The sequence below is a fragment of the Ursus americanus genome, chromosome 5 (genome assembly GCF_024610735.1).
Source record: "Ursus americanus isolate L20-20 chromosome 5, mUrsAme1.1.p, whole genome shotgun sequence".
In the NCBI taxonomy this organism is placed as follows: domain Eukaryota; kingdom Metazoa; phylum Chordata; class Mammalia; order Carnivora; family Ursidae; genus Ursus; species Ursus americanus.
This window is the reverse complement of record NC_142131.1, coordinates 28,401,704-28,428,200: the sequence shown is the minus strand read 5'-3', so window position 1 is coordinate 28,428,200 and position 26,497 is coordinate 28,401,704. Positions and strand designations below refer to the sequence as shown.

The following is a 26,497-nucleotide window of genomic DNA, read 5'->3' as shown; positions in this document are numbered from 1 at the left end:
TCACCATCTTCCCCGCGGACTTCCTCGCGGTCCAATGCACACACGCAGCAGCGCCACGGGAATACCTCCATTTAAAAAAGCGTTCTCCTGAGTCAAAAATCCCAATTCTCAGGAAATCATTCTTTCCCTTCATTTTTAAGAGTTCCTTTTACTTTAGGTGACCGAGCCATCCAGGAACACTAAAGACAACAAAAAAATAAACATTCGGGGCTTCAGTACTCCGTGGCTCCCGTATGCCCTGCTCCTTCATTTCTCAAGATCCTGGGCTGGATGTTGATGGGGGGCGTAAGCAAGCCCCGCCACGGAGTCACAGCTCCTCTTCCAGCCCCCTGTGCAGCGTGGGAGGGGCCTGCACATCTGTCACCTTCCAGCAGGACCACGGCAGCCCTGAGGCAGACGCGGCCCAAGCTGGCCAAACACACCCCCGCCCTCCGCCACGTGTGGCTCGGACACCACGGAGACCCGCCTGCGCGCCCAGGAGCCGCTTTCCTCCCCGCGGTGGCGCGCGCTCACGCTGCCGGCTCTGGCCGTGCCAGTCCTACCCCGCTTTCGGCCTATACATCAATAGCCATCCACTTACCACACAGAAGACCTTTTATGAACTCCTAGGTTCACCTTTGGGGAACTCCGGATCGTCATTTTTATTGGGTCTCTTCCACCACACATTTGTAAAGCTACTTCCTATTTCAAACATTAATTGCTGTTTTCCTCTTAAAACAAGGTTTCAATGACACCACTACATGGCACATAAAACCACAATTCCCTCAGTGAAATAAATTACATCGCTGGGCTGGTGCAAACGGCAGCAGCAGACTATTAGCAGGCCAGGCCCGTTAATGGTGTGTGATATGTTGCCATTCTCCCAAGACAAACATAAACACTTTCTATACAATTTTTGGCTTTGCATCCTCCTTTCCAACTAACATTTTACCCCAGGAGGTCGAACCTCAGCTGTCCCACGGAGCAGATGGCCGCTGGGCATGGCCCTCACGGGGTAGGCATTCCTCCCAACAGACTCAGACTCTCAAACCAATCTGCCACAGGGCTAATTTAATTTCTAAATGACTATTAATTTTACCTCTCGTCAAATACACACTCTAGAACTCCTCTGATCGTAAAGGCAAAGGAAGCCCTGGGAAATGCCCGTGTCCAGAAGCTGTGTGCTGCGGATAAAGGCTAAACACAGGCCCTGAGCGCCAGGGAACTCCAACCCCAGCAGGCTCTGATACGGAAAGAGCGGCAACTGTGTGGAGAAGGCACGACAGCCCTCACAACACCACCAGCTACACACATGCTTTGAGCACCTGGGGGGGGGGGGGGCGACAATTCAGAAGAAACTTTCAGAAACTCCTGGATTACTCAGGCAGACTTGCTCCTATCGTAGCAATTATGATCCCTACCTACTAGGTATGCCTTACCTAGGTCATCTCAGTTAATTCTCTTAACAACTCCACAAGTTGGTAAGATTATCCCCCTTTTACAGAGAAGGAAGCTAAGCCCTAGGAAGATTAGTAACTTGCCTAACATCACAGAGCCTGGATGTGGAGAGCAGAGACTAGAACCCAAGCCTCCTTGATGCAAGGCTAGGCCTTCCCCACCACAAAACCCACCCAAACACCCACTCAGTCCAGCCCCAGCCCTGGACTCGGCCCCAGCACTAAAACGGGGCTGAAAAGGGCTGTCTCCCAAACATTCTCTTCTCCCAAGAGCGTGATACATGATAGCTCTCTAATGTTTATTAAATGGTAAAAGACTGCATAATCAGCAAACAAAATCCAAGCCTGTGTATTTAATCATTCCCATTTTGAGGCAATAGAAAATGCATATGGCTTAGTTTCAGGGTGAGCTGGGCTGCTTGTTCAGTACAACTGGGCTCCAGTTTTAAGGACCAGAAGACAAGGACCAAGACATCCTTGGGACCTGGCCAGACTGGAGGAAAAACTCAGTCCTTTCATGAAGACCCTAGGGTTCAGGTGTTACCAACAGAGGTTGATTAAACTGGGGTGGAGATCAGGGATTTAATCTTGGTTCCTAGGAAAGAGCACAGCAGGGGGAGGTGATCAGCTAGAAAAAATACAGAAGGAATAAATGGAAGAGGCAGACAGGCAGGGCATATTAACAACTTCTCCGAATTTTAAAGTTCTCTGAATTGTAAAACCAAGAGCAAGATACTTGCAAAATAACCACAGACTTTGATTCTTACACTCCTACTCTCTATAAAACTATACTTACATGATTTATACCTTATTCGGGGAGTAATCAAAATCATGAATATGAACCAATCTTTTAACTTATTAAAATTTAACCCGTATAAACGAGAATCCTATGAATATACAATTCCATCACATTTGAGCATTTAATTTTGTAAACATGAACGCTACCATATAAACCTCCATTAACTTCCTTTCTGCCACTGTGGTTACAGACCCCCATAGATTGCTTTAAAAAAGATAAAGAGAACTACTGAAATGAAACTATGCCACATGCAATAAAATAAGTAAAGAAAAAGTATGCCTTCATGAACAGGCAATGCCACCACACTTCTCCACTAGAAGGTCTGCTTTCTAAATTACCCTTCGTAAGTGCTGAGGGCTCACAGCTGGGGAGTCAGGCATTCCCACCACACATTTGCTTATACTTTTAAGAATCCTGAAGAGAATTATCAGGTATTCCCCACATGTAAATGACTTCAAGAAACTAGATATTCCAAATAAGCTGTTTTTGTCGACATATATGTAGTATTAAAAATTGAATTTGTTTCTAACTTGCATGGTTTTGCACACAGAATATTTTCAGTTCAAGTAAAACATTTCCCATTGACTTGCAAAGCCCCATGCGGGCACTGCACGCGAGGACAGGCTCAAGAATAACTCCATGGGTGTGGAACAACAGCCCAAGTGAGAAGTTCGAACACCAGACTGAGGACACTACCACTACAATCACATCCCAAAGCCTATTTTCACCAAAAAACAAAGTAACGGTTAATGCCACTGTGCAAAATGGAGCTTGGTCTTTTATTCAAACTCTAATAATCTAGCCAATGGTACTCATTCTTCATCCTGCTATGGAGACCAGCTCAGACCCACCTCTGGTCTACAGCACACCTGCCAGCTCTAGATCAGTAAGGCCTGTGTGCTTTAATACGGAACAGAAGCCGCTAACCCAGCTGACTGCTTCTGTGTCATCAATCAGGGTTAGACTACGGCTCACCTCATGACCCACCGGGAGATGGGATGTCTGCCGCCGCTTATTTCCTGGAGAGAAGCAAGAAGACATCACAGGAAGTCACTATCAGCAAAGTCAGGTGAACCAGTGAAAGGGCCATCAGGGAGGAGGAACTTCCAGACAGAACAGTGTTCCCTCTCCCTGAGGAGGCAGAGAAAACTCCACATGAAAGTGGTCAAGTTGCCCAGGGTTCCAGAGGAAGCACACTCACCCCTGGACATCAAGGCCACACGGTGAAGCCCAAAGGTCAATTTAAAGAGACACATATAACTCCATCCAGGCTAGAAGGATGGGATGATGGGCAGATGGACCAGGTTCATCAGGGACATGAAACTCACCAAGCAGCAAACAACAGCATGTCCTCACTCAGTATTTGTGAATTTAAACAAAAATTCCTGACCTTACAAATTCTCTTTGGTAACGTAAAAAAAATTTTTTTATTATTAAGTAAACCCTACTCCCCACCATGGGGCTTGAACTCACAACTCCCGAGATCAAGAGTGGCGTGCTTTACCGACTGAGCCAACCAGGTACCCACTCTTTGGCAACTTTTAATCTTGAATTAACCTCCTGTAGCTATTCTAAATTTTAAAACCATGTAATGGTCGATCTTTTTTTGTGAATTAACTGGGAAGGTCACAGGGAGAGAGACAAACAGCACTGCCTACCTTCCGGGCCTGCAAGCGGCAGCGTGGCTTCCCACGTGAGTTCCTCAGTCCAGCACACTGCAGGGACATAGTTTACGTGCTTGCGGCCGGTGACAGCAGCCAGCGGTGCAGTCTGCAAAACGCACTTGGGCAGTGGCAGCGACCCTGATTTGCTGGCTCATGGTGTCTGTCAGTACAGAGACCTGAGTCCTCCTCCCATCACTGCAGTACCCCGGTCACATCCACGCCATCTCGTACACGTGCACTTCCACAGTAGACTGAAAAGTTCCCCGAGTCCCAAGGAGCACATCCCTCTGAAAAGGAAGGCACAGGGCCACAGGAGGAGGATGGGCCCCCAGTTGCCGGTACTGTTCCTGGGTGGAAGGGCCACTTCAAGCCTGTTTGTTCCACAGGCGTCTGGATTTCTCCAGGGAGGCTACGAGGGGGGCCATCACCTCTCCACAGCCCGGGCTCTGTGCAACTCCACAGGGCACCACTCACACACACAATATGGCAGTCCTTCCTCCTGCCCACCCCCAAGGCCTATCTTCCCCCTGACTTCACCACCAACATGAAGCAATCTGTTTAATCTCACCACGTCTCGATTTTCTTATCTACGTGTAATCACAATAAACTACATACAAGCTACTTGGCACCACTTCTTACACTTTTTTCAGCTTATAAAAATACCTCAGAGAGCACTCGACGAGGAGTCAGTGAAGACAGGAAGATTTCCTATCTTCACTTCTATCGTTCATTCACCTGCCAAGTGCACAGTAAGCACCTACTACGTGCCAGGGACCAAAGTTATAAAGGTGAATGGGCATGACAGACAAGGGCCCCTGCCCCCATGGGCTTTCGGGCAAGTCATTTGTTGCGTTTAACTGAAATCAAAGGACTTGGACAAGCTCTTTTAAGTCCCTTCCAGCTCTCCTATTCTGCACTCCCTGCTTTCCTGCCAAGAGGGGACTGAAGCATTCTGGAATGTTCTGCTTCCCTGAACACATGCTATTTTTACTCCACGTACATATAGCTCAGGCTGCAGACGTGTGACTTATCTCCATTCTGCCAAGCATAAATGACTCGTTTTCATCCCAGAGTGGATTCGACTATGTGGAGCCCTACGCTAGAAGGCCTACTGGCATGCACATCTCAGGCTCCTTGGCACAAGGACCCTCACAGCCCCATCCCTCCACACAGAGGAAATCTGCTTCCTTCAGATCAAAACTACAGAAAAACAGGAGCAGGGCTGCCAGGGCTTCCTCGCATGTCGCCTGGGTTTGTTTATTTCTTCTTCATCAACTCACATCATTTCTGACACTGCACTTCAACTTCCTGGACACAGCCAGGGAGAAAAGCTTTTAAGAGGCACTGAAGTACAGCCAACTTCTGATCAGCCGCTGTAATGAAGGAAAGGAAGAGCACACGGCCAAAGCAAAACGACTCTTGCCTCTAAGTACTACAGGGTGAAGATTTCTTGAACAGAAGGTGGAGATGCATTAGGGCAACAAGTGAAACTTCCCCCCACCCCCCCAAAAAAATCACCCTCAGCTAACATTTCAGGAAAACACTTGGCTGGAGCTTTACTTTCGGGGAGTTCCCAAGAGCACCACATCAGCAGAAAGGGAGATGCCTCCAGTTTCCATTATCACGTTATAGGGGGAAATATGAGCTCCTGAATCAAGGGGGGGGAATAGATTTTGATAAGAATTCTACATACTGAATCCATGATTAAATGCACTTCACAGGGGTTAAGGTTTTTGTTAGCACATTGTAACAGAAGTTTTGTTTCTCAGGGCTAAGTTCGTAAATTCTCGACAGAAATGTATGCAGTAGAGAGAGAGAAGCTGGAGAGAAGCAAGCAATCAGACATGAGACAGTAAGAGTATGAATGAAGATGGATACGGGAAGACCTGGGCCCCAGAAACAAAGCAGCGAACAGCAGTGCTGTCAGCACCTGATGTCACTGTCCTTCCTGATCATATGCATGGGCATTCCAGAAGGGACTCAACACTTTATGACTATGTCAGACACACAAATCACCCTCCTCATCCTCCCAATCTCCCCCACTGCCACCCCGCCCTGCCCTGCCCACCCTGGTCACTTCGCTTCCCCTTCAGAAAGAAACCAGGCTGCCTTGGGGAATGGTGCCAGCTGGTGGCTGGTGCAGAGAACTATCTAGTAACCACTACTTTTTTCTTCTCTTGGAAGAATCTTTATCATTCTCCTCCTCCTCTTTCCCCCGTTTCTTCATTAATGATCACAGAGAATCTAATCTGAAAGTTAAAAGTCCAGGATAGAATTCCAACTCCCCTACTGCCCTCCTGGGAGACCATGACCACGTCCCAGAACCTCTCTCCGCCTCACTCTCTAGCCACATGGGTAGGAGTACGTGTCTACCGAGCAGGGCTCTAGGAAGCAGTAGACGTGAACATATGGAACAGAACAAGCAAACAGAGGGCACACCTCCCTGCCAACTCCCCACCGTAAGATTTAACACTTTGAACGCTGCTCAGCTCAAAGGAATGGGATGACCACCATGCCCCAAATAAATCACGTCAACAGGTGACTGGCAGCCTTCCTCAGAAGTGAAAGGCACGATTCCGATTCTAAAGGAGCGCTCTTGTCTGGTGGATTCCTTTCTCTCCAGGTGAATGTCACGCTCCTGAGTACCTGGCAGACAGGTATGCCGGGCCACGGATCAACTGCTTTAAGTCACCAACTCACGCAGAGCAGGAGAAACTCTGTTCCTGGCCATGGTGCCCGGAATGGTGTCTGTGCTTCCCCAGGCCCTCCCCCTGGGGCCACAGAAACGCAGCTGCAGGCTCCCTGGGACGGAAAAGGCCAGCACCCACGAGGCCCTGCTCCATCCCCAGATGCCAACTCACCGTGATAAAGACCTCAAAGGGGCTAATGAAATTATCTCCTCTGCCTTTTATTCCTCAGTAACAACCACAAAATTAGATGAAATGACCCCCTGCTCCTCTAATTTAAGGCCTATTTTATTACCTTCAACCCCAATTCTCTCTCTTTTAAACAGATGTAAGACCCTGAAGACCCACAAGCCAATGGGATTAGTAATTGACAGCTCCTTTATCCGGGCCGTTCTCCAGAGGGCGCTTCTCCTTCCCCCAGGGTGGGGTCACCATCAGTTCAATCTTCATGCTTCAGAGACAGCCCCTTTGAACAAGATCAGATGTTTCTCCACCCCTGCCTGGTGCTCCGCTCAAAGGAGCAGCAGCCCCTTCTCGCTCAGAGCATTAATGTCAACTCAGCCAGAAAGGCGAAGGCAAAAGGAAGAGGTCAGCATGGTTAATTGTCCACCAGGCTCAGATGCAGGCCCCCTCAAACCAGCACCTTGGGAGGGCTGATCACCCCCATAAAATGTGAAGTGCACTTTGAACCCAAGAACAAGGAGAATGAGGACTATTTTCCCCAGCCTGCTGGGCTGCCATGGGAGCTCCGGCTATTTGTTTTCTTTTCCAGTTTGTGACCATAAAGGGGAGGAGGACACCCTGTAGCAACCCCAGGCAGGCGAGGGGAAGGCAGGGAGGTGAGCACCAGGCGCGGCCCTCAGGACATAAAGGAGAGGAGAGATAAGCATCAATGCAGGCGGTCTCAATCGGGCCAAGCAGGGCTTCCTCCAGCTTTGAAGAAGGGACCTGAGAGAACAGGATTCCAGAAGTCTCAGAAACTGCTCCATGTAAGAAATGCTTTCTAAAGAAAAGGAACCATTTAAAATGCAGGGTATTTACTCTTCATCATTAAAAGACACGAAAAAGGAGATTCTTTCACTCTCTTGTCTATTTGGGAAAGTTACTTTTATTAACTAGTTATCCAAAGGCTCCTTCCCAGCCGGGTCCCCATAATTGTAAAAAGATGCTAAGGAACAGGAAACAGCCATTTCTTAACTGGAAAAGGACATGACAGGGATCAAAACAACAGTCCCTTCATAAAGCAGAAGTCCAAGAGCTTCCATGTACAAGCAAGTTTTCCTGGAAACATGTACTTGTAAGTTATCTTTGAAATCAAGAACAGACTCCTATCGTGGTTAAGACAAACCAGACAACAAATCACAGCTGACAAGCGACCTGATCGAAGGACAAAGTGGCTCCTAAATGATGCACTGACTGTGCCCTGGAAATGGGGGAAAAAAAGCAAACTCTTCCCCAAGATGTCAATTCCTGGGCGCAGCTTTGCCATGAAACGTGAAAGCCTATTTTGGAGACTCTGCTTCTTTAAGAAGAAGAAAAGAGAAAGGCTTCAACTGACAAACAAACAAACAAAAAAAAACAGTCACCTGAGGGGAGATGGGCCATTTATTTTTTGTGTGTATCTGTCACCAGCTGCCGTCTGGGTTCCCTGCCATTTCGGCAGCGAAGGACATGGTCAGTTAGAGACCAGCATGCTCATGACACCAGAGCCTGTGTCGACACCAGAGCACAGCTGCTGTGTCCGCTAGCTGCCTTTGCTCTCATGGCTCCCAAATGTCTACCCCGGACACAAGGGGCCCATGCTGGACAGTGTCTTTGGATCAAGGCCAACACTCCAAAACAGCTACAGTAAATACACACACACCCACCCTGATATACAAATTCTACTGAGGCACCAGCAAGCCCATCTTTAGGAACAGTCAACATTTCATGAAATAAGAAACCACCTCCCCCCAGACACACAAAACACAAAGTTCAGAAGCTCTAAGAAAATGCGGGGACTCTATCACTTCTCGGGCTAATGAGAACGATGTGGGGTGGTCCAGAGTCAACCAGAGAATGCTAGTGAAGTGTGTGCACACGTACCCATGTGTGAATGTCCCACATGGAAGAGGACTGGCTCAGGAACTTGATGACCTGACCTACCTCATTTGTTTTCTAACTCGATTAGACTTGTAGAGAATCTGGCATCTCCTAGAAGCTCAGTGAGTGGATCCTTACCCACTGTGAGCACACCCCATGATTTGGCCGTGTGAAGACCAGACACAGGGCCACCACCTTGCACCCAGCTTCCGCAGGAACAGTGCAACACACAATAGGCAATAATACCTCAAATTCCAAAACCTACTGAAAAGCTAAAACTCACTGGTATCTTAACATCTGGGCTTGTAAACTGCAATTTATTTCCTTAATTTATTTTTCAAGTATGATAGACAATCTGACTTCCATGGAGACTGGAAATTCCTGGGCAAAGCTCAAGTCCTCACGCTACCCAAGCCCTAGGAAATTTTAAGAACGTGAATAGGGTCAGCTGAGAGTCAAATTTCTTGTACTGCCTTGTCTTTCACTAAATTCTCGCACGCAGATGTGTAACTGGGGCTCAGCACCAGGTCAAAGAAAGCACAGTTATGTGATTGCTTTTACGTGGGACTTGTAGGCCAGGACCTCTACTAGGAATGCAGAAACCAGAAGACAACCCCTTTCTCTTTGCTTCAATGCTGCACACACCTAACCAAAACAGCTGGGAAGGACAGACACGAGTGCTCATGAACAAGCAGGAGAGGAAGGCAAAAAAGCAAAGACTCAAGACCATATTCTTCTCCGTGAAGACCCAGATGCCATGCTGGTTTCAATATTCAGTGAACCACCAGCCCGGGGCTGCTACTCCCAACCCCCATGAGGAAGCAAAATGGCCTCAAGCCAATCAGCCCACATCTCAAAGAAACCGTCCTGCCGAGAAGTTTGGGGAAGACTGTGGTGCACTGATTTAAAAGCTTTTCGCTAACCTTATTTAAACCTCAACTGTGTTTTAAAAAACAAATGCTCAAACCACTCAGAAACATTTATATTTCCTCTAGGTTGTAAATTGGGAAAGTCTATTGTTTGCTCCCTTACTGCCTACACATTCAGACACACGTTCAATCCTAGGGCTGAGCAGGGCTCCCAGGGTCTGGCTGACAATGGCCTCTCCCAGGGCAGCCAAGAGGGCTGGCTGCTCACGGCCACAGGCTGTCAGTTAGCACATTAGTGCTCCGTGACCTAGCACCACTGATTACTCCACCGAAAGACCAGGACGTGAAAATGCCTGACTTAAGGATAAGGAGTCTATTTAAACTCCTATTGACTTAATATATTACGGTAAATTCTCAATTACGCATGATAATATGAGCAAAGAGGCATAGAATCAATCCAAAAAGAAACTCTACAAATCATTTACTTGGTTTAGAAATACACTGATTTTTTGGTCACCGTACTTTAGCTGAGGTTACAAGGGTTTTTTTTCTAGTCAGATGTATTTATTCATTTATTGAAAGTCTGTTCCATGCCAGGAAACATGCTAGGTGGGACATGGCAGCAAAGGAAGTCACAGACTGGAGGGAGAAGTTGTGCAGGAACCCGTAGTGCAGCTCATATGGCAAGCAAGTGTGTTGGGCGAGCAGAGAGGTGGTGACTGGTTCTGCTGTAAAGCTGGGGGGAAGGCTAGGCTCCAGAAAGCCTCTCGCTGCAACAGTCTGATAAATAACATATGAAATTTGGGCTGGGTCTTAAATGAAGAAAAAGAATCCTAAAAGACCAACTCACATGGACGGGGGAAGGGAGCTCCACTCAAAGAAAACAATGTTAGTAATGAGAAGGCCAGCAATGCCCAGGAGAAAACCAGCCAAGTAAACACCTTCACCCCGCAATTCCCAGCAGGGGCAGACGACCACTTCATACCTTTCTTACAGGAAATGTTGCCCTATATATATGGATTTTCTTTCTAATGAATGAGAACTTTGGGTGGTTATCAGAACGCATCATCATGGCTGGAGTTTGCCTACAACCTACCTGAGCACAAGCAGGTCCTTACCTGTATGCGTGCTCCTTAACAAGAGGCAAAAACAAGCCAGCTGTGAATTCAAGAGTCTGCTTCCCAGGTGACCTGAAAAACAACAGGAAAGGGCCATTTTTGTTAATTTGGAACAAGTAGTCTTTTAACACTCCCAGGAAAGACCTGCGGACCATGCCTAGGGCTCCTGGGTCTCAAAGCAGAGAGTCTGGCTAGAGGGTTGGGTCAGGGAGACCTGGGTTAGAATCCCAGTGCTGGAACTCAGTGACCTGGTAACTGTAAGCCAGATACTTAACCTACCTTTGCCTCAGTTTCCTCCCCTGCAGTATCCTTCTCAAAGGATATCTCAAGGATACTTCTCAGCCACGCTGAGAGTCACATGACTGAACATGTGATGGGTTCACTGCCCTCTGGGAGCTTACAATCCAGGGAGACAGAGAAATAAACAGGCAGTAATCAGGACCCTGACGCAGCTGACAGGAGCCAAGTGAGAAAAACACAAGATGATATAAAGACTTTACAGAAGCCCTAGCTGGTCCCAAGAGGGGTCGAAGGAAGCTCACCAGAGCAAGTGATGGCCACCCTGAGATCTGACAAGCAGGAGGTGGCCAGACTAAGAGGACAAGCAAAGAGCCTGCCAGGCAGAGGCACCAGCAGAATGGGATGCCCTGAAGTGAGAAGAACAGAGTGACTTTACCCAAGAAAGGGGTTAGTGACCACTGGAGTATTTCAGGGGCCAAGAGGAAGACTGGCAAGACACGAAGCTGTAAAGGGACAGAATCACAAAAGGCCTTGCAGCCATTTTAGAGAGTTTGGAATTCCCCTTAAGGCCAATAGCAAGCCTATGAAGGCTCTTACAGAGGAGAGCAGCATGGTCCAGGAACACCTCAGAAAAGAAGGTATTAGAAGGAGGCAATAAGAGTCCCACTCAGCTACCCCAAATGCCACATACCTGGTCCGTGTGGAGAGCACTGAGAGAAAAGGCTCTCAGGCTGGGTCCCCTCTCCAGTGAACCACTGCTTCCCAGTTCCTCCGGCACTGGGCAATTCCCCACAAGCAGACACCCCATTGGGAGTGGAGTCTGCCTGACCCAACACACCCTCCAGAAGGTCAAGAAGTGCCTGGTGTCACTGTGGTTCTCAAAGTGTGGTCCCCAGACCAGCAGCATCGACATCAACGGGGAGTGTGTTAGAAATGTGAATTCTATGGGGCGCCTGGGTGGCACAGCGGTTAAGCGTCTGCCTTCGGCTCAGGGCGTGATCCCGGCGTTGTGGGATCGAGCCCCACATCAGGCTCCTCCGCTATGAGCCCGCTTCTTCCTCTCCCACTCCCCCTGCTTGCGTTCCCTCTCTCGCTGGCTGTCTCTATCTCTGTCTAATAAATAAATAAAATCTTTAAAAAAAAAAAAAAAAAAAAGAAATGTGAATTCTCAGCCCATCCCAGACCTAGCAACTCAGAATCTCTGAGGGTGCGGCCCAGCCGGACGTGTTATTAAAAGCTCTCCAGGTGATTCAGGTGGTCCTTAAAGGCAGTAAAGCACTAAATGGGGACAGTGCCCGGACCGGGGTTGGGAAGAGTACAGAGTACAGAGCTGGCCTGGCCTATTATCTGTGATGTCCATTTTTGTTTACAAGAAAATGCACGACCTTGCTGATGCTCGGAACTGCTCCTAGCCCTGCAGACTGATGGGTAGAGAGCCCAGGGCCCACCGCTGCAGGAGGATTTTATTTCCCCAAGAAATGCCACATCACCTTCTGCAGGCTGCAACTGCTTTAGGGCAGGCAAAGGGAACTCCAGCCTCAGCAAAGGGGACACACACTTCTCTTTCTTAGTTATTCATTCATTCATTTTTTACTTTTTTAAAGATCTTTTATTTTTAAGCAATCTCTGCACCCAATGTAAGGCTCGAACTCACGAGCCCCAGATCAAGAGTCGCATGCTCTTCCAACTGAGCCAGCCGGGCGCCCCTCATTCATTCATTTCTAAATATGGAATGCTTCTCAGATTTGTCTCTCATCCTTGCGCGGGGGCCATGCTCATCTCTGTACTGTTCCAGTTTTAGTGTATGAGCCGCCAAAGCGGGCACACATTTCTCTGGACAATGCTTCTCCTCCCACCTAGATATAAAATCTGACCACTCCAGAAAAGAAACGGGCCATCCAGAAAGCTCTGTGTGGTTTTATGCGAGGGTCAGGTTTCTTCCTGGAGTGTGGAGCACCCTCTGCGGTTACAGACACATCAAGGCCCAGGAGCATCAAGTAATTCGGGGTTGAGAAGAGCTCAATTCAGCTGCCTCTCTCTCTGAATATCTACCTTCTCTCTCTAGGGAAAAAAAAAAATACCCCTCCCCCCACAAAAGGCATTTTTCTGTAAAGAGCAGGCAAATCCTCACATTCTTGTTTCTATAGTTCCTGGTTTTCTTTACAAAGGGGAAAAATGGGGTCCAAGACATAGAAACAGTATTCGGATCATGGTGATCCACTGCACGCTCTAACCACACTACTCAGCTTCCAGAGCCTGCCCCTCTTGGCCACGCCACAACCAGGCTGGCTGAGCTACGGGATCTCCTAGCAGGACACGCCAACACGGGTGGACCAGGGGCACAAGCAATACTGCAGAAATCCCCAGTGCCTTCCCTAGACTGCACACCCCAGCTCTCCAGCCTCCCCACCTGCTCTGGGCATGTGGTGCTCACACCTTCTAACGGCCTCTTCCACGTCACGCGCGGCCTACCCACCCTGCACTGCACACCTCACTACCCACAAGAAAGATAACGACTGTTCTGCTGTCTCCAGACGGTCAGCTCCCTGAGGGGCTCAATAAGCTTGAATGACTGAACACGTGAACATACAGACTCACCTAGAGTAAGAATTTCAGGCCTAGATTCATCCCCTCACCTTCTCTAGCACAAACAGGTAAAAGGACTTGTCCAAGGTCAAAGAGCAAGCTCACGGTCACACCATGGGAGGCAGTATAGACGGTTCTCAATGCTTCCCAACACTCACAGGCTGTGTGTTCCCACCTTTCCTGGATACCAGGAAACCAGTACCCACTGAAGACAAAGGTATTTTATTTGTGAAAGAATCGATCGATTCATTTTTTGTGTGTTTTATCTCAAGACCCTGCCCAAGAACCTGAAGGGACATCTTGTGAATCTTAGAATTAGGGGCACTAAACCTCATCTAAAGTGATAGGAGGGACTCTGGGGGCATGAGGGGCAGGAAATGGCCGTCAGTGAGGGTGTGGCCAGTCTTCATAAAAGTTTCCAGAGTTCTGGTGCCTGGGATGGACTTCTGTATCACTTCTCTATCAGTTCAGGCTTGCTCAGTCAGCAGGGGCAAATGTAATCTCCCAATCCATCATCATACTATTCTGAAAACACACTGTTAACACTCAAACAAGCTTTGGTAATAGGATGTCCAAGTTCAGAGTTCAGCCAGGAGCTATAAACTATTCTTTGCAGATAAGAGAGAAAAAGCATGCACTAACGCACACTTTCTAGGTGGCATGGGATCTCAGAAGAGTCAAGCCCTTCTCAAAACCAGCCGGGAAAAAGCCTCTACGTAGAGGAAGGTCCCTCCTACTGGCCAAGTTCACCTGTTAATAAGCAGGTACAGACACTGACTCATTTCCCAAGCTTCTCTCTCAAAATTAAACAGACTTTTAAAAAAGACAAAATAATCCCAAGTACAATTACGATGTTTAATCTTAATTTTCTTATCTAAATCGCCTGGCTTTTCATTACAACTGGTCAAGTATATGTGAAATAGCCCCATTAGATGGAAATATGCCACACACATCATCAAGGCTGAGTCCCTGTAACACAGCAAACACACGTGCGTGCACACACACACACACACACACTGAACCAGAACGAGTTCTGCGCAGTGCCCTCCCAGGTAGCCTGGCTCCTGGTGAGCTGCCCCACACACCTGCTGCCTCTAGCTATCCTCTGTGGCACGCTCTCCTCGTCCAGGACCCCACTTCACCCCATCAAAGTCAAGAGTCCATGCTCTTCAAACCCTGATCGTAGCTAACTGCTTTTGAGAAGCATTTTATGAAATTATTCCTGTGACGGTATAAGAAACATGTTCCCTGTCCTACAGATGCTTACGTGTTGAAGAAGAGGTTTAAAAAGAAGTGTTTCACCCACATTTCCCTAGTGATAAAAATCTTAGGCACACAGTTAAGTGAATTCCACTTTATTTTTTAATTTTTAATAGATCAGTTTATGACTCCCACTCGGCAGTTCCTGGGGACTTTGATGCTGTCATACATAACTCGAGACCTAGCAGGAATCTTCTTCATCTCAGTGACCATTGTTAAAGCCACTACAGGGATCTCCCTGCCCGATGTTACAGGTGTTATCAGTCAGGAAATCCTAGTAATAAAGGTTCAAATAACCAAAGATCTCTGGCATGAAGCCTGCTTCTAATGTAGTTTCTGATGGAAATTTAACAGTGTCAGAATCACCAGGGAAGAATCCCTTCTCCACCCCTCCAACCCCATCACGCCAACCATTTCCTACTTCATCCACTTCATAAACTGGCTTGGTCTCTAGGGTGGGACTGAGATGACCCCACATTTGTAGAAAGGGAGGTCAATGTTGACGTAACAGCATGGAAAGCCCAACTCCTCAATCTGTCAGTTCACCCGGATCAGAACCAAACTGGTCTGTGGAGGCTGAGGACCCTTCCTCAGCCATCTCTAGTCAGCTTTACTTAGAAAGGGGACACTCATTATCCCCAGCTGTCTGTCTAAACCAAAGTGGGTGAGGGTGTGGGAAAAGTCAGCTGCAGGACATTCCTTGGACTTCGCCACAGAGGCCCAAAGCTTAGAGACTAGTATTTCCAAGAATGCCCAAAAGCACTTAACAGTCAGTGTCTATAAAACCTTCCTAAAAATAACAGCTTCACAGAACTGATGTCTTACGCTGTTGAAAAAGGACTCTCTGATTTGGTCCCATCCAAGATAAGGGCCTCTCCGTAAGAATAAAAGCATGTGTCAAGATAAAAATTAAAGTGGTTCCACGGGAAAAGAAACCAGTACCCAAGAGGCCAAGAAAAGAACATGTAAGGGTGTCCCTCAGACATGGTCAGCATCACAGGCTCAGACAGATGGGTTTCTAAATCAGTGTTCCTCTACATTCATGTTTCTAGAACCTACCTGACCTTAAGAACTACCTAGAAGCTTTGTTTAAAAACATACAGATCCCCAGGACCCTCTCCAGTCTTATAAAGTCAAAACCTTAGAGGAGGGGTCTATGCCTGAACTACATTCAGTACTTAATGTTTCAGAAACCATGTGAAGAGCTTAAAAGCTAGTTTGGCTGCACTGTCCTAAATGGAACCTCAAAAATTCACCCAAGTAAACACCTTAGAAATCTTAATTTTCACTCAAATATTTTTAAATAGTCTCCAAAACACCACGTAATCCACAAACATGGTATTAAATCCAAATCAGAACAAACCCACGGGAGGAAAAGTCAAAATACACTGAGGTTCTCCTTTCTTACCTGGCAAGTCTCCAAGTCATAGTTGGGTACTTCTCTTGACCTAGATGATGGTATTATGGGTTTGTTTTTGTTTATAAGATTTTATTCATTAATTTATGAGAGAGAGGGAGAGCACGAGTGGGGGGAGCGGCAGGCAGAGTGAGAAGCAGGCTGCCCTCAGAGCAAGGAACCCAATGTGGGACTCCACCCCAGGACCCTGGGATCATGACCCGAGCTGAAGGCAGACGCTTAACCGACTGAGTTGCTCAGGCGCTCCTAGTTAGAGCCCTCTTTATCTAGTTAAAATTAGGAAATCTATCTCAAGGTCCTGGGATGGGGCCCTGTCTCAGGCTCCCTGCTTGGCAGGGAGTCTGCTTCTCCTCCCTCTGGCCCTCCCCCAGCTTGTGCTCACTCTCCCTCTCAAATAAATAAATAAATTTTTTTTTAATTATGAAATATAGGGGCACCTGAGTGGCTCAGTCGGTTAAGCAGCCAACTCTTGGTTTCTGCTCAGGTCCTGATCTCATGGGTGGTGAGATCAAGCCCTGCCAAGGGCTCCATGCTCTGCGGGGAGTCTGCTGGAAGATTCTCTCCCTCGGTCCCTGTCTCAACGTGTGCGAGCACGCATGCCAGCTTGCTTTCCCTCACTCGCTCTCGCTCTCAGATAGATAGATAAATAGAATTATGGAATACAGTCAACATGTATGAGGAAATCAATTTAACTAAAGCTTAGCAAAAACAAAACCTGCCCTTTAGGTTAATCATATCCCACCTGAAAGACCCTCCAGAACCTCTCTGCCCTAAGGACTAAAGGGAAACAATACACAGCTGCTCCTGAGGAAGTGAGGAAGCTGAGGGTCTTCCATCTCACCCCAAAAGACACCAGCCCTAAGTAGCAGGCAACCAATTTAAAGTCAGGCCCCACAGGTGCTTCCTGGTTATAAGACTTTACAGGTTTCAGCCTCCAGCTGACTAGTTCACGGTCACACAGGTCCCAGCTTTGCGTGAGGCCTGGCTGGCTGCTGGGAGTGTTTTCCACAGAGCCACGAGCCCCAGCGTGGCAGGAAGCTCGCTGGAAACACAGAACCGCACGCCCCAGCCAGGCCTGCTGAAGCAGTATCGGCACTGTAACGGCATCCAAGGCGTTCCTGTGCACACTGAGATCTGAGTGTGCCAATGTGAGACTTCTACCCCCACCTGTGGAACAGGTCATCAGCCTACCCACGGACACTCCAGACTCTCAGAGGCCTTCTGCCCTCACACTCTTGTCAGTCTCAGTTTGTCCTGGGACCTAATCACCATCGGCAGCTGCTAGTCCAAAGCCCAACTTTTAGGGAGTTAGAAAGAGGCAGTTAAGTACTGATCATCTCCTACATCCTCGTCTCACTTTAACATTCCTTAGAAGGCTGAAATATGGACCCCATGAGCATCGATCAATACAGACAATCCAAAGTCAAACAATACCAAGGAACGCTGGCTCTCTCGGTTCCAACACTGTGTTAATGAGGGCAAGGGTAGCTTCCTCTCGTTCGTTGGCACAGACTCCAACCCTCTCCCCTCTGGCTGCTTACAAAGGCTGACACACCCCTGGTTACTAAGAGGACTCAGAAGAATGACAAGAGAAGGCTTAATAGTACAGCACCAGTAAGGAACTCAAAGACGCTCAATGACTGATGATCAAGGAACACAACACACAGCCCAGAGGGATGGCCGACATGACCGATGACCAGGTCAGAATTCAGAATGATCTGGACAGCACCGGGAAGTCCCAGGGTCAAGATTTTAAAAATCTCACACGCACATATAAGCAAGAGGAAATCTAACCTGATGGCACTTCTCATTTTAAAATGTTTTTAAAACATGCCAGTTGTGTTGACTGGAGTAGCTGCCAAGAGACCTCACGTAGTCTTAGGGTCCATGAGTCTAGTTTCTGGACCTAGGAAGCAATGGTCCCTTTGCTGCAGAGCTGATCAGACTATCTTCAACAGTCCACCGGCCACCTGTCCACACAGGTGAATATACAACCTGTCACACTTTGCCATCACCACCACCACTTGGGTTCTTTTCATTAAGTGTGGCCTCTTTACCTGGCTACAGCTCTTTTAGACTTCAGGTTATAGTTATACGCATTCCTCACATGGGCTTAGCTCCCTTTGATGCTGCCCTTTCTCTAACTAATAGAAAAACTACAGACCTCAGCACAAACTGGAAAAAACACATCAACAGAGCAGACAACGTAAGCACACTCATTTACTAAAAGGATTCAGATCAAAAAGGCCTACAGTCACCTGTTTAAGCCAGCGCAGTACACTACACAGTACAGCACAAATCCATGCAGAATTAGTAATTAGGTTGGCAAAACAAATTATGAGCTCCCCATACAGAAGAACCATGAAAGGACTACTATAAAAGTTAGCAAATGACAGAGTCGAAGTATCTGTTTAGAGATACTTCTCTATGTCGGATCATCTTCTGGGAACAGCCATTTAAAAAACTGGATGAGATTTTAGACTGTTTTTAAAGTTGTGACCCGTGTTTTTCTTAAGTCGATATTGAATACACAACTGGTAGTCATTTATGAAGACAAAAAGACTGCTTACTGGTAAGTTTGCAGTTCCCAGACTCTCCAATCCGTTATTTTTAATTTCAGAAAATTTGGTCTCTATGGGCAAGAGGGGGGAAAAAAAAGTTTTAAAATTTTAAGAGGTTAATTTGCCCTGAATAAGTGTATGCCATGCACCACTTACCTAACATTAAATGAAGCTACTGTCCACGCAGTTACAACCATCCTTAAACAACTGGCTAACTGCCTGAAAACTGGAAAACAACATGTGAAATTCGGCCCAACTGCAGCCTGGCCCAGGAGAAAGGAAGCTTGAACTCCAGGTGCCCTTGACAACACAGCTCAGTGTGGAAAGAAAGAAAATGCTGAACAATAGAATCAGCAGAGGAAAAAGAGCCCCTCTAATTTTCCAGGCTTGCAGAGAGGTTGCTCCTAAAGGGATATTTAAGACCTCGCTGATGGTTGGGGTTCTAATGAACACTGAAACAATTTTTAAAAAGAAAGAAACCTATCAGTATAGTACAGATTTAATTGAGTACTTATCAGATTTAATTCAAGAGTTCTTATCCATCAGAAAGATATTTACATGCTTAGCTATGGAAGTGAAACACCTCTCAAATCACAACTACAATGTTTATGAAAACATACAAAATACAGGGTAAGGGGTGGGTTCTTGCCTATAGGTCAGGGGAAGCTGCCCCAGTCTGGCTGTGGGTCACAGCACCCATCCCGGTTGTATTCCCAGCCTTCCACTACGAGCAACTGTGTTTACAACAAATAGGAATTCCAATTCTTTTTAAAGCAGAAACCTGCTTTATAATAGATGCACCACAGATTTAAGGAGATGTACAGTGTTGGGGCCAGTAGTATTTGCACATGCACGCACACACACACACACACACACACACACATAAACCCACCAAATCTTTTGCTCTGATTTTAAAGTAACATGCTATTATCTACAGAAAATATGAAAAACAGGACAAGAAAGAAAGTAACCAGTCACTTGTAATCAATCACAGCAGCCCAACATGAACAGTTACAAGTTTAGTCTCCATCTTTCTAGGCTGTCTATGGCTAAGAGCTTTCCTTTCAATGGCACCCCAGTTAAGCAGGCAAGGGTGAGGGGAGGTGCTCTTGCTGACAATGGTGAGTAATCCCCACTGGTCTTACCCTAAATCCACAGCAGTCAGGGGAGGAAGTGCGCACAGATCCAACAGCATGCCTGCCATTAACAAGCAATCACTGGGGTCTACTCTGCACACTTTTAATTATTCCACAAATGAATGAAATTCAAATTAACAGCAACAGCCCTCGAGGGCCATATGGTAACTTCAAAAAAGAAGGCAGATAAGCCTCTCTTTCATGGACATGGAAACAAAAGTTCGTTTTCCCAATATAAGTTCTCAAGGCATCTCCAGATTGGGAGCCACCTTCCTGTCTTGCAGACGGCTGCCTTCTCACCGTGTCCTCACACAGAGGCCTCTCTAAGGGGAGAAAATCAGTGTTGGGAGAAAGGGGGTATGGAGCCATTGGAAATAAAGACCTGGGAACCACAAGCATGTGTGCAGCTCCCTTCCAGCCATCCAGGGATCCCCATAAGTCTGTGCATTTCTAGGATGAGAGATATTCAGCCCACACGGAAATATCCTTAGTTCCACAAACCCGGGGTGCTTTGAAAGGCCCCATATTTACTGTTGTAACATCCTAGCTTCATACACTAGCCTGGGCTGCAAATCTTCAATGCATTACCCTGAAGTTGCCGAAAGCCAGGAAACCTGGTGACACCTCATGAACTACTCTCTGTCCACACAGAAGACACGAGGAAAGAACTGCTTTCATGGCTAATGTCACCTCAGTCAGTGTTAAACACTGTTTGTTACGGACCCGCTGAAACCCTCAATATTCTTCACTCAAATCCCATAACTGACTACAGAATTCAGTACTTAATGTTTTAGACACCGTGTGAAGAGCCTAAAAGCTAGTTTGGCTGCACTGTCCTAAATGGAACCTCAAAAATTCACCCGAGTAAACACCTCAGAAATCTTAATTTTCACTCAAATATTTTTTAAATAGTCTCCAAAACACCACTTAATCCACAAACATGGTATTAAATCCAAGTGAGAACAAACCCACGGGAGGAAAAGTCAAAATACACTGAGGTTCTCCTTTCTTACCTGGCAAGTCTCCAAGTCTTAGTTGGGTACTTCTCTTGACCTAGATGATGGTATTACGGTTTAACCAAGAAAACACGCAGATAACATACCTCTTTAACTGGATCTGGTATTTTACAGATGCACACAAAACTACTTTCTCAGCAGAAGGGTCATCTTTCATTTTTTTAAATACAACACATACCTGTGTAATAGTTCGAGGTGCTATGACAAAATACCATGTGACTTAACAACATTTCTTTCTCACTGCTCTGAAGGCTGCGAGTCCAAGACCAAGGCACTGTCAGGTTTGGTTCCTGGTGAGAACCCTCTTCCAGGTTTGCAGATAGCAGCCTTCTCTCTGGGGTGAAGGGGGAGCTCACCAGCTCTGCTCTCTTTCTCATCTCCGGGGGACACTGATCCCATCATGGGAACCCCACCCTCATGACCTCATCCAAACCTAATCACCTCCCAAAGGCCCTACCTCCAAATACTTTAACACGGGGGACTGGGGTTTCCAAATACGAATTTTGGGATGTCTGTGTGTGTGCTTTGTGTTGGGGGGGGGTGCTACTCAGTTTCACCAGGTGTACATCCTAGCTATTCAATATGTTCAGAGCCATTCTACATATATTCCTCTCAATGATTTCAGGTCAAAATAACAAACAGATCTCACCACATCTGTAAAATAACACCAGTAAGAGACTGGTCATTTAAGGCCAAGGTGAGGAGCTTGACTATCCCCAGTTAGGCCCGTTGAAAGGATAAAAGAGAAAAATTCAGTTACAAGGACACCAATTACTCCACCCTGAGCACTACTTAGTAAATCTCCACCAACTAGTCAACCACTTGCCACTACTATAAAATACCTCCATCTTTCACCTCTAGCTCAGACCTCTCTTCCTCCCTGTGTATCCAGCTCTCTGCTGGGCATCTCCCTGGAAGGCTCACAGTTCAGTTGGGATTCAACTGAGCTCATTAGTCCTCACCATCTCCTCCAACTGAGGTTCCCCACAGCTGCTTATCTCAATGAATGGTGCCATGACTGGTCACCCTGGACTCCATCTCACTACGTGCCCACAACCAAAAGATAACCAAGGAAGTGTGACCAATCTCTCCCAGCCTCCCCCCACCACTCCTTCGCCTTCTCCAAGTCCCTCATGGATTCCTGCACTAGCCTCCCAACTCACCTCTGTCCCCATTCTGGTCTCCTTGTCACCCAGCCCACTTCTGGGCCACCAAGATCTTTCTAAAGCACAATAAAGCAAGTCAATTACCTGCTGCCAATTCTCCACTGTTCAGCCAGCTTTGGATATGAAGTTCAGATTCCTCAGCGCAGGACCCAAACCCAGTACCCTCAGGGCCTTCCCTACACAACCTTGCCTCCAGTCCACACAACTGCTATCAGAGCCCTGACTACCTTACATCTTTGCAAACCTCCTAGACTCCAAACATGCAATTATTATTGCATCATGTATTAATGTTATTTTAAAAGTGATGCAAAAGAAAACCTGGAAGGTATATGAGGAACCAAGTATCCACTCTTTAGTCCTTCAGTCACACCTTATGCAGCGAGCGAGCTCCAGAAAGAAGTGTTTCAAGTGCCACACCAGATTCTTCCCTAGACACACTCGGGTTTTAAAAGCTGATGATCAAAATTGACCTTTAATTCCTTCTTTGCCTTTTTAAGGCTGAGAAATTTCACCTCTGAGAAAAAAACTATTTGTTTTCATGGCATGTGGCTGGTGGTTCTACTCACCCACTACTCAAACTGGACACAGACTTTTATAAAGCACGGGGAAAAAAGAACGCCCTCTCTCTCCCTTGCCCCTACCCAGAACCCACAGGGCTGGCTGCCTCTGTCACCACCCGCAGCCTGATCACTCCCTCTGAGCAGGCCAGCTTGTGGGAGGGAAGCAAGCCCAGCCAGCACTCTGCTCTCCCAGCACAGGCTCTTCTAAATCACAAAAGGAGCTTCCCGGGATTATGGAGGTCCTGTGCACACAGAGTTTGCTTCCCCAACTAGAACGTGTACTCTGAGAGAAGAGGCCTGCTCTTGCTTCTTGCTGTGTTACCAGGGGCCAGAACAGAGTCTAGCCCTTGGGACAGGCTTCATAGGTATTTGCTGAATGACAGGATAAAAGAATGGATGAATGAGCAAATAGGCAGTCCTCCTCAATTACAAGAACAATATACAGCATAATTCCCCTGCTCAAGAAATAGTGTTTTGCTAAGAATGCCTTTTGTTCACTTTATGTTAAGTACAACCTTAATAAAAACTGGGCAGTGCATCACTAACCCCAAAGCATACTTTAAAGTTGCTTTTTGGAAAAAATTCTAGAGATGAGATATTTACTTACTGCTTGTATCTTTCCAAGAGCAGTAAGCATTGAGTAAAATGTTGCTTTCAGGATTCCCCAAGAGGCATACACCTTGTCCACCACTAAAGGTTTTTGGTTTGGTTTTGTTTTTCCCTCAAACAAAATTTGGATATTTACTTTCATGGGACTGAAACCTGAGAACCTGCCATCACAGGGTCAGTGAGGCCTGGAATTGTAAGCCATACCTGTGCTCTTGTCCTCGGAGCCGCACAGAGCCTGTACAACACAATCCCTAGAACTGGAGTCCCAGAGAAGGCTGACCAGAACGGGCCAAAAGGAGGCAGCACGTAAGTTCTAGAAAGATGAACTGTTTCTGTCTGTGGGCTGCCAGAGGCAGGGGTACAGCCTCAACTCAGGGGCTGCCTTAAGCAACCACAGTTCACTTTCAATCAGGTATCCATTCCGACTCTGAATGGCACTGCTTTTTCCAGGCCATTTGAAATACTTGACAACCAACATTAACATTTTCTGAGCACTTAGCACGAGGCACCTCCCCAAGTCCTATACAAAAGTAATCCTAGTTAATCTCCAAGGTTAGTCTTTGACTTGAACTCTTACTGCCACCGATTTATAGACACAGAAACCAAGGCTGAGAGAAATGAAATAACTTGTCCAAAGTTCAGATAGTAAGCAGTACCTCTGGGAACTCGACAGCACCAATTTGGGTCTCCTGTATTTTCACCTCCTATTCTGTCAAGTCTTTGCAATAAAGAAGTTGAGAAGCTGTACACAATGTTCATTAAAAAGGACTATGTACTTCTCTACATGTTGTTTTTCTGTCTTCCACTATGGACTTTTCCTTCCTGCCCTGTCCACTATATGCAGTGGAATCTCTTTGATTCATCAGTCCACACATCTTTGTAGGCAGGGGCCATCAATTCTGAGCCTATCCACATGGATCAACACTATACATTCCTTCTTCCAGAAGGCATCGCTTTGCTCCCATCTACAAAGATCCTTTTTCCTTCCTAAAGACAAATGACTAGTTCACGTACCGTGATTCAAATTACATTTGAGCATGTTCATTTGCAGAGTAATTATTCTTCCTAATTGGACTGCTCTAAAGACAAATGATTCTCCCTCCCCACCCCTATCATCTGCAACATGCCATGTCTTCTTTCCTGGCCTAAAATGTTTGCTGCACCCTTTGCAAACCACAACCAGACACACTACCTGCTGTACGTGTGAGTGCTTAGAAAAATATCATACCATAATAGTAGCATTACTTCAAACTCAACTATTTCATCCCAATCTGACACACATTAATAACAAACCTGTCACAGTACCACAGCAAAAAGAAATGAGAATCCTGGATTTTATTTCTTTCCTCTATCTTTAAAACATTTCATCTTCCCACTAACATGTGTTGCCTATCTCTTAAATTTGAAAAGTCGTTGGTTTTTTAAAAAGACCAGGAGGAATCAATCAGAAACACCCAGGAAAGGGCAATGCCAAAGAAATTAGCACGGATCCTCGCTTAAACCTGTTGGAGGTGGAGCTCTCAAGCGAGTGAGTGTAGCAAAAGCAACGTGCCCATGATAAACGTTCCTTCGAACTCGGTTACTCAGGTTTAACTCCCTGGGACAAGACTCTAACCGCTCCCCTCCCCCTCGCACTCACCCCTCTCCTCCCTTTGGCTCAAATACACACTGGTCTACAGGGGCTACTTTGCGATTTCAAACAGAAATTGTACTTCTACGTGTGGGTCACTGATGGCAACCTACAAGTACGCACACAACCACACAGAGAAAACGGGAAATAGAGGAAATGGTCCGGGGGGGGGGAGCGAAGATGGGGGTGGGAGATAAGACTTTGTCTTTACTCTCATTTACTCGCACTGAAACAGCTCACGGACTCTCGTGAAACTCAGGACACTCCTAGTTTAAGAGAAAAGATGAACAGGATGGAAGAAAATCCTTTTGAACACTAGACCGCTGAATGGAAGGGAAAACAGGGGGTGGGGAGAAACTTCGTGCCTAAAAACATCCAGAAACACATAGAGAGTCTTCCCCAGTCCTTCACCCCATTCTATGGGCTCAACCACCCATCCCAGATGTGGTCTTCCCCACTCCACGCCCACCTCCTCCAGCCCGCAACCCAATTCACTGCGCTGCCCACAAAAATGCAGCCCAGACTGGAAAGCAGCTGACGTCTGTGGCCAGCGTGACCCAACGACACCCACCAGGCCTTACCGGGGCGACCACCGCGCGGCCCCCGAGGCGCGGTACCAAGCGCGCGGACCTCGGCGCCGGGCTGCGCCCAAAGCCGCGCGCCGCGGTGCCCGCGGGAGCCGCCGGTCGGAGCCCGCCAGCGGCGGCGGGAGAGCTCGGCTCGCGCCGGCTTCCCGGCAAATTGCCGTTCCAGGCACAATTTTTCCACTTCTGCTGCCGGCGGCCGCGGCGGTGAGAAGAGAAGCAGCCGTTCCCTCCCATTCCCAGCATCCGACACCCGTCCCGGTCCCGGGGACGGTCCTCTTCCCTCCCCGTGGGCTCCGGGGGCGCGGGAGCCAGGTTCCCGCGCCAGCCGCCGCGCACGCAGCCCGAGCTCCTCCCGCCCCGGCGGTTCCGTGCCCCCCACCCGCGCCGCCCGCCCCACCTGGCCGGGGCTGCGGGCTCTCTCTCCCGCAGCGCGCGCGGGGCCCGGCGACTCCAACTCACCCGGCCCGGGCTCAGCGTCTCCGGCTCCGAGCTCGCAGCCTTCCCCCAGCCGGGGCTTTCCGTTACGCCTCCTCTCAGCTAGCCGCTCGGGGAAGGAGGAGGAGGCGGCGAGAGGAGGGGGCTAGGGAGGGGAGAGGAGAGGAGAGGGTCCCCGGGTGGGGGGAGGAGACGAGGCGAGAGCGCCGACCTCGGCGGCCGCCGGCGGGGCTAGCAAGGAGGGAGGAGAGAGAGGGGCGGGGGCAGAGAAAGAAAGAGGCGGCCGAGCCTCCCTGTCCAGGATCCGGCCCCGCGCCGCTGCCCAGTCACCATCGCCGCCCCCGTCCCGCTCTCGGGCCGGGCGCTCAGGGGGAGGGGTCGGAGCCCGGGGCTCTCCCGGCGCCCCGCGCGGGGCGGGGCGGGACGGCCGGGGGCGAGGCGGGGGCGGTGGCGGGACGAGGAGGCCCGGCCTCCGGAGGGGAGTGTCCTGCGGGGCCGGGGAGGCTGCTGGCGAGGCTGCTGGCGAAAGGGGATCCCCGGGAGGAGGGGCGCAGGCCCCGGGGCCTGGGAGCGGGTCACTGCGCCCGCCGGGCGGCGTCGGCGCCTCCTGGAATCCTGCGGAGGACCCCCGGGCCGCTC

General features: G+C 48.1%; 1 protein-coding gene and 1 non-coding gene across 3 annotated transcripts in view; both read right to left on the bottom strand.

Moving 5' to 3' along the window:
• LHFPL2 (LHFPL tetraspan subfamily member 2) overlaps positions 1-26,008 on the bottom strand; it is a 150,566-nt gene extending 124,558 nt beyond the window's left edge. The window contains exons 1-2 of one of the 2 annotated variants that reach the window (XM_087862046.1): positions 25,883-26,008; positions 10,634-10,727 (exon numbers count right to left, since the gene is read on the bottom strand). The gene's annotated coding sequence lies outside the window, so the exon portion shown is untranslated. The remainder of the gene's footprint in view (positions 1-10,633; positions 10,728-25,882) is intronic. The other variant, XM_087862045.1, reaches the window with a different exon arrangement.
• Positions 12,617-12,720, bottom strand: LOC123791590 (U6 spliceosomal RNA). Its single transcript, XR_006779453.1, has one exon. It is a non-coding gene; the product is annotated as a U6 spliceosomal RNA (small nuclear RNA).
• Positions 26,009-26,497: the final 489 nt, after the last annotated feature.